A 9,555-nucleotide genomic window follows, 5' to 3' on the forward strand; every position below is an offset into this window, starting at 1 on the left:
CTCAAAATCTCTTGTTATAGAGAAAATTTGCAGGAAACTTCTAACCTGCATGTAAGTATGAATTTTTCCTTAATCCCATTAGAGTAGACATTTAATTGATGTTATGGAAATAGTTGGGTACTTGTGTTTGTAAGTTGAATTTTCTAGGTGTTTCTTTTTAATCTGTAAAATATGGGATAATTAGAGTATCTTCCTTAGAAGTTTATGAAATTTAATAATTTAACAGTGGCTCTTAAGCAGGGTGGGAATTTTAACCTCCAGGAGATATTTGGCAATATCTGGAGACATTTTGTTCCTCACACTTGTATTAAGGGAGATTGCTACTGGCATCTAGTGGGTAGAGGACAGAGATACTGCTAAACGTCTCACAATTCACAGGACAGTCCCCCAAAACAAAGAATTATTTAACCCCATATATCAACAGTGCCAAGGTTGAGAAAGCCTGATATAGATAATGAATTTGAATATATATTTAGATAATTTATTGGATAAATTATGGTTCGTACTTGTCAATTAGTCCAAATATCTCTTGTGGATTAAACTTTTCTGTCATTTAGTTGTGGTTGATCTCCTTGGTCTACCTCTCATACCTGTGGTAAGAACCAGGTAGTTCATGGGGCCAGGACAGATAGATCTGACTTGATGAACCCGTCATGATTTTGTATGTGATACATAAGATTTATCACACAGCCATCAACCAATAATGTAGGAGTCACATACCTACTATTATTATGGTAGGAGTTTCAATGGATGTAGACCCCAATAATTTAAAAGTATTTACAATATTTTTCTTCCTGAAGACAGCAGTCCTGATTGTTATGAGAGTCAATTGTAGATTGAGAGCCCACTGAGAGGAGTGAATGATGGCATATTCCAGTCAGAAGCAACAGTCAATAAATACTCATTCGACTAATATTTCCAATAGTATTCAACAAACACTATTCAAAAATAAGCACTCCACAAGTATTAACTTATATACGACATAAATGGAATTTTAAATTTATTTGCTGAATAACTAAAAGTCATCCTCCATCTTCCTATCCTTCTTCACATGGTGAACTCCTACTCATCTTTCAAGTCTTACACAGGATTTTCCTCTCTAAAAGTGTCCCCAGATATCTCTCTGCCATTCTTGGCTCTTGGTATAATTAAAAGCTCCTCCTCTAATTCCATAACCTCCTGGAATTTCTCTCTTTGCACTCTTAATTATATTGTATTTACAATTGTAATTAGTTTAACTGTACTTAATTGTTAGTATCTACTCTACTGTGTCTTCCTCCCTGCCCCCCGCAACTCCTTAGCCCCTCTCCCAACAAGACCATGAGCTCCCCTACACAGGGTCTCCGAATTGTTTATAACTGTAGCTTTAGCATCTTGCAAAACGTAGGTGTAATATTTATTGTATGACGATAAGTATATATGATACACTGAATTCTTATTTCTAGGAAATAATGCTGAATTCCAAAATAGCTACATTAACTTCTGTAATATGCTAAAAAATAGATTCATTCTTCAAAATTCAGTGAGGGTTTGGCATCTGGATATTACTCAAGTTTCTTATGATGTGTCTAGGGCATTGTTATTTCATCTCTAAAATAAAACTTATGCAATGGTAAATCCTGCCAAAGCTGCTGATTTCCCTAGTTGCTTTCGTCATTCCCTTCATTGCCAGCCGTGAAGGATGGATGGTAGTCAAGAATTTCTCAGCAATCCATGCATGACAAACTGACAGGACAGCTGGAGGCAAAGAGAGAAGGCTTAAGTTAAGTGGACCTCAGGTAGCTTTTCTTTTTGATTAAAGTAGATGAAAACAGTCTTGCTAAAATCAAACAGAATAAAATGGCCATGAACTGATTATAAAAGTTGGCAAAAAACCCTAAAGGATTTATCAGTAATCATTATGGTACATAATGTATGGTATACCGTATGATACACGGTATATGATATACGTATATATATACGGTATATATACGGTATATACGGTATATGATATACGGTATATCATATATATATGATATACGGTATATATAAAATAATAACAGTATATGATTACTATGCATGGAGTTGGGATGTGTGTTATAGGAGGTGTATGCACTAAGTTTGCAGATTTGGGAGACAGACTCCTAGGATTCAAATTTCTACTGTGCCTCTCACTACTTGGTAACTCGGGTAAGCCTTTTACCCCTCTGTGCTTTTGATTTCTCAACTATAAAATGAGAGTAATACAATACCTACCTCATACTGTTACTGTGAATATTAAATGAGATAGAAAAACACAAAGCACCATTTCACTGTTATTAACGTTATTAAATACCAACAGCTTTGCAGAGTCAAATGATTCACTTTCTAATCAATGATACATATTGGATATCCAATCTTAGCTGAGTGGTTATAGTTTCCCCCTTTTTTTCCTGAATAATATCTCTACATAGAGAAAACCCAGTTCTTTATACTTCTTGACTCTCTTGTGGAATTAGAACTTGATGGTCTGATGATTAGAAAGCTGTTCTCCACCTTCTACTTAATTCCCTTGAGTCATTCATGTGCTCTTTGGCTTCCTAAATGTTTTGAGGCCTGTGTAATACTTCGGATATAGAAAACCAAATGATGACCCTCACAGATTAGGTGAGAGCCTGAGAGATGAGGATAAGACAAGAAAGTGAGGGACACACTCTCAGATGACACTGTTTACCTCCTTGATAAATGTGGTGTCTTGGTAGGACATTTTTCTCCTTCTCCTCCTTTTTCCACTCTCTGGCTGATATAACTGAGTTGTTGCCAAGCTGTTTTTTACTTTTACTCCACTCTTCCTTTCTGTCCCCTGGAACACTACTTTCTTCCCTTGGAATTGACAGCTGGATCAAGTTACTTCTGAAATTCAGGATTAAAAGGAGTTGCTTTTATAAAACCTGTCTGTGATTATCACTCCTGGAAGTTTTTTCTAGTTTGTTAAAAAATAGAGAGGAAGATAAGCAAAATTTTAAAGAGGGAAGGAAGCAGTGATAGGGAGAGAGAGAGAGAGAAAGAGAATGAATATATCTGTGATGAGAATCTGAAGCAGGAATCAAGTAAGATTGATTGCCTGACTCGCTGGTGAGCCAGGGTGAGTACAATTTTCCTGGTAGCTGAGTGTTTCTTCCCAGAGGGCAGTTAACTCTCTCAGGATGATGGCTATGCTTACCACTTTCTAGGACGGATTCAAGAATTAAGAATCTACTATGATCCAGAATTCAGTGTCCATCAGTCCATAAGTACGTGCGTAATGTACACTAAATTCTGCATGAATTCTGGTACCCTGATAGGTGTTTAAGAGATAAAAAGATGTATAAGATAACCACTACACTTAAGTAACTTGAAAGCATACTAGACAGGTGATATTACCACTAAATAATTAAAGAATGAGATGCTATAATAAAGGATGCTAAATTATGTGGCATATATAGTAAAGGCTTCAGAAGGTTAAAACAAGAAGAGTATGGTTAATGAGTGTCATCATTTTCAAGGCCAACACACTGGAATTTTGAAACACTGTTTTCATCCATTCATTAAGCAACTATTTATTAAGCATCTACTATATGCCAGACACTGTGTCACATGCTTCATTAATGACGTAAGGTATATGAAGTGCTTAGCACAATGCTAGTGATGACGATAATGGTGATAACGATGACGATCATCATCACCATGAGAGGTAACACTGCGTAACGATTACAGAATGGAATTTGAACCTGGACCACCTGGTTCAAATCCTGATTCTGCTCCTTCCTAGCTATATGCCCTTGGGGAAATCATTAGACTCTCTGTACCTCATTTTACACATCTGTAAAATGAAAGTAGTTATACCTCAAGTCTCCAAGAATTTTTGTTAAGATTACAAGTTTGCACTAGATAAAGATGTAGAATAGCACCTTGCTCATATTAATCACTTTAAAAATATGTATCGAATAAGAAATAGATAGTAATGATTTCACCAAATTCTAAGTCCCATGAGAGTAGTGGACCATATAGGTTATATGTCCTGCACTTAGAAAAGTCCACAGCACTTATAAGAATCAATAAGTATTTGTTGAATGATAATAATATTATTATATTATAATTATTTAAGTAATTATTATGAACATTATTTTTGGAACCAATTATTATAAACCTTTGGAGAGAGGCATGTATCAATGTTGCAAATTTGGACAAAGTGTTTCTCTACCTGAATTATCTACATTTACAATCACTGTTTTGAATATTTTGACCAAGAAATCAGTTTAAAAATCATAGAGCTTCTCATATTATACTAAATGCAATTTGCTACTTTTGAGGAATTTGGTAAACCATGACACGCACACACACACACACACACACGTACATGTCTAGAAATTAGTTTAAGTGATTACAGAATATTGAACAGATAATTTTAAAATAATGATAATATCAAGTTCATGTATTTAGTTGTTATTAATTAATTAAAATTTTGTCTTGTCACCTTATAACAAATGATCATTGATTTTATGAGACTGTTTCAATACTGGAGCTTTAAGTAAAGGCTATGTTTTTTTTTTCAATTCTTGTTTGAATTATCCAGAAATTACCACTGCTCTGAATTACTTCAGATTATGTATGGAGAGTTGAGTGGACGGAGGAAGGGGCATATAGATGTATACAATCCTTTCCTCTGCTTGCGTACAACACATCCTCAAGACTGAGGACATGATAGGAACCACGGTCAAACAGCACTTACAGACTTTAACAATAAAACGAATCCTTCTTAGTGAGGAAAGAAAATATAAAACACCAACTGTCACTCAACAGATAGAGCCCTGGGCCAAGAGATGAACAGGCCATAAAGTAAAGACATCTGTGTGTTCTACTGCCTCGGCTACTTGTTTACTTTTAGAACTTGAGAAATAGGGTATTGGTTTCAAGAAAAAGAGTTCTGGTCTCTGTCCTACTTTATATTTTAGTATAAATGGAGAACTCAATATTGAGGACATCCTTTGTGAAACAGGTAAACATTTTCTAACCCTAAGAGCAGCTCTATATATCTGCTCACCAATATATCCCCTGTGTCCACAGAAGGTTCTGATGCATAACAGGGAGTTGGTAATTATTAGTAGAATGTTTCAAGTCTTTTTTAATGAAGATTTCCTAGACTTGAGACATTCAACAAATAAATACCTAGATTGACCAATTATTTACACTTTGCCCCATTTGTCTTAGCACAGCTTCTTTCTCTAACTCCTCCTTATTTATATGAACCATTTAAGAGAAAGATGAAGGTGACATTGTGCTTTTTTAACCCTAAATACATACTAAAGTATTGTACTTCCTAAAAATAAGAATACTCTCTAATACACTGTACAATTATAAAAACAAAGTTTAACGTTAATACACTCTCTTATCTAACCCACAGTCTATATTCAAATCCAGTTGTCCCAGTGAAATTCTTTATAGGATCCTGTCCAGGATGGCACGTTACATTTCGTTTCATGAGACTTTAGTCTCATTTAATCTAGAAAAGTTCCTCAGTCCTTCTCTGTCTTCCCTGACTTTGACATTTTTGAAGAATGAAGGTCAGTTATATTGTATAATGTTCCTTGTTCCTATATACAGTTTTAAAAAAGGAAATCACATTAAAGATAAATGGATGGGGACTCTCCTGTCAGTCCAGTGGTTAAGACTTTGCCTTCCAATGCAGGAGGTGCGGGTTTGATCCCTGGTCGGGGAGCTAAGATCCCACATGCCTTGCGCCGAAAAACCAAAACTGGCCCACATCAAAAAAAAAAAAAAAAAAGATAAACGGATGCACAGATTATAGCCACAGGGATTAGGAAACGGGGCTTCATTTTAGTTCTGGGACAACCTTCTTTTTCAGGATTGAGATTCTTCCTCTGTAGCTACAGCACCAAATTATGAACCAGCTGGGTCTGGATAGCCCTGATTCATTGCATAAGTGTGATCAAATTATTAAATCACTTGGATCTTGATTTCTCTTTCTTTAAAACCAGTATAATGATAGTGGGCCTTCTTTGCTTCACAAGGATGTTGTATGTAAAAAAGAAGAGATCATTATTACGATATGTGAGGTCTTTGATGAAAGGTAATCTATAAAGCTCAGATCAAGTTATTAATCCTTATTAGATCTATAAATACTCTTCCTGTTTCTGAGGGCACCATATCCCCAAAACCTCATTCTATATTAGACACCACTGCCAACTCCCATGACCTAATTTCGGAACTTGTAACAGCTCTTGCCAAGAGAGTCTGACACAAATGAAGAATCCTCCAGCCTTCAGTCTTCCTTATTCATACTTTCTCTTTAAGAACATTTCTGATTGATGCCCAAGGCATCTATTTCACAATCTTAATTTCAATTTGCCTCACCCTTATGTGGGACTCTTTCCTGCTGATTTTGGAAAAGTCTAACTTTTCCTATTTGCAACTAGATTAGAAAAAGTATTGGGACTGAGACAGTCAAACTGACTGAGTGACTTCCCACTGGGACTAACTCAGCTCAGCCTCTAAGTACTGTCTAAGAAAAGCCTGCTATAAACTTAGGCAGCAAGAGCACGGTCTGTATGTGGGGATAGTCTCAGCTGAGTTCTCTGCAGAGAAAATACACAGAGTGTAGGTACAGGGTACCATATAGCTGCTCTGGACTGTCCTTAGAATTTAATGGGAGAAGTAGCCTTGTTGCAAAGTCTCTTGAAAAACTGTTCATTAGACCCACAGATTTAACTTGTGAAATCTGCTTGTTTCCCATCCTCCTTTGTAAAACATGCAAGAGGAGCGAGAGATTGTCATTTTCTCACCTAAATATAGACTCACATCTCTTAGTCAAGCTTGATTAATCCTCTTAACACCTCTGTAATGGGGATTGCTTGTACTCAGTTGCAGGACAATTCTTGCAATTGGTTCTTGTCTCAGCAGAAAGCATATAAGAAGCTTCATGGCTAATCCAGAAATTGTCTTATATGCTCTAGCAGCCCATTTGCATTATGAAACTGAATCGCCTGGTTTTCATTCCTGTGTGCACTTATTTGCCTGGGCTCCCTGACTCCTTCCTGGCTCTAAACGTAATCAGTTCTGCCTAACTTATAGACAGACTTGATCTCAATGATCTTATTAGTCTTAACCTTCCTTTGATGATCTGAGCTCTGGTTCCTTCTGTTTGTTGTGGCCCGTAGTCCCAGGGCAGCAGAAGTAGAAAAGTTCTGTGTGTCCAAAGAAACCAGAAATGCGAGCATTAGAAAACGTTCAGATGTGTACTTGGCCGATCGCTATCAGCCTTCTTTGGGCGACTCTGGGATAGATGCTTAGCCGCTCCTGTGAAAACAAGCGAGACTCTTTTGCTGGGCATTTTATCGGGATTATATACATAATAAACAATTCTATGTATTTTCTGTTTGGGCATAGCTATTACTAATGGTCTACAGAAAGAGCTGATGACTCAAATGAACAAGTCCCTTCAATTTCTAATTAAATTTTGTGGAAACCCCAAACTGAGCTGATGATACCATGCCTTAGCCTAAACAGTAATTTTTTACATTAAAAAAAGTATAAATGAGGATTGGATAACTAACAAAAATGTATCAGACTATCCAGACTTAAAGTTTCTTCCCCTTTCCACCAGCTTTAGCTCTTAATGACTTTACACACTAGAAAAAGGAAGAAGAAAAAACGTTCTTGGAAAAAATGTATTTGGCTTTAATGTTGTTCCTATCAGTATGTTCACTGTAGGTAACTACTGATATTGTGCTGAGTGTTGTGGGCAAGCATATCACTTAACCCCATTTGTCCTTAACTCAAAAGAGTTGCAGGACATACTGAAATGCCTTTAGTGCATTTCTAAACTGAATTCACTTTCTTTTTATTTTGGAATATTTAAATTTCTCAGTTGTGTCACTGAATTTGACCACATGCATAGAGATGGCTTGTGTTGATGTGTGTAAGATACATATTAGGCTACGTATGTATATCAAAAGTAGAAATGGCGAAACAGTGCTCTAAGTTACTGGCCCAAGGGCTTCAGCCATAGCGTGACACCAATGCAAACGAAGGATGAGTCTCTGTTGAGTGCATTTAATACACTTAATATGCTTTCTTGAATTATAGTTACTGTAGAAATTCTCTGATGTTCTCAACTTGCTGTATTTAAGTATGAAGAAGACCCACTTGATTCTTTAGTTTGCAAGGTGAAAAGTTTCACAGTATTCCTCATAACTAAGGGAGTTTTTAAAAAAGGTTTCTATAAGTAAAGGTTAATGGCATTTTTTTCATGCCAATAAATGCATGTTAACTGCCAAAGCTGAAACCCAAGAATGTGATATAAAGTTGTGCCCGATTTCAGGAAGATTTAAGATGTTCTTATGAGTCGAGGACGAATTGCTCAATTTGAACAACATTTTATTCTGAATGGTTGTGGAACACTGGCCACTTTTCAGGAAGAAATGGATTTTGGACTTTTCATGCCATCCTCCTCCTGCTTCTCCATTCATCAGACCACATACACACACACACACACACACACACACACACACACACACACACACACCCACACACACACACACCAATAAGAATTTAAGAAGAGATTATTTTTCCAAAACGTGATCACTTCTGACATTTTGAAAAATTTCTGAACCAGACACAATGCAGTTGAATGCTTGTAATGTTCAGAGGGATCTAAAGAAATATCTTCTAGTTATTCCAACACAGTTTAGCAGGGGACGTGAGAGATCACCGAAAGATTGTTTGAAAGTGAAGGATTGAAGAAATGAAAAAGAAAAAGAAAATTCAAACAAAAATGATAAGCCTTTTGTATGCTAGATATTTTGTACATCAGCAACTTAGCATGGCATGTAGTTACTTAGAAAGGAAGAAAGGGTAAGATATATACCTTTATCTATGTATTTATATATACACACATATGTATGTGTTCATTGTTTTTCTATTTATAAAATACCTTATATAGACTTTTCTAAGAATAATACATGCTTTACTTTTCTCTAGTTAATGTTTAAAATGTATATTTTGTATTTTGCTAAGTGCCATGTGCTGAAGCAGGAGGGGAAAGTGATCATAAAGAAAGAAGCCTAACTACACATTAAAGATGATTTGCCTGTTCTAGCTGAAAATGCAATCATTTCATTCTCATCGAGGATCTAGTTACACAATCTCCCCACATTTCATTTGCTTTGAAAAATATATACTCTGTGCGCTCTCCAGAAGGCAATTGCTTCTCCCCAAAACGTGTTCTACTTCTTTTAAAGCCTCTGGTAAAATTTTTATCTAAGCCATCAGATTTAGCAATTTGTAACTGATCTAATCTATCCACAAAATCCTTGCTTACTGAAATTGCATCCAACAGTTCCTCACTATAAACCTTTCAGTTCGCATAAAACTGAATGACAACCCGTGTCTCCTTCTTTTTATTTTCATCTCGTTGCTTTTCTTTGACCCCCAAAGAAACAAAGATTAGATAAACAATCAGAAATCATGAATCATGTCAGCAACTGCCAGTTATAACATAAGGAAATAATCACTTAGCATTAACATCATTAGAAATAG

Source organism: Leucopleurus acutus (genome assembly GCF_964270905.1).
Source record: "Leucopleurus acutus genome assembly, chromosome: 1".
NCBI classification, from domain to species: domain Eukaryota; kingdom Metazoa; phylum Chordata; class Mammalia; order Artiodactyla; family Delphinidae; genus Leucopleurus; species Leucopleurus acutus.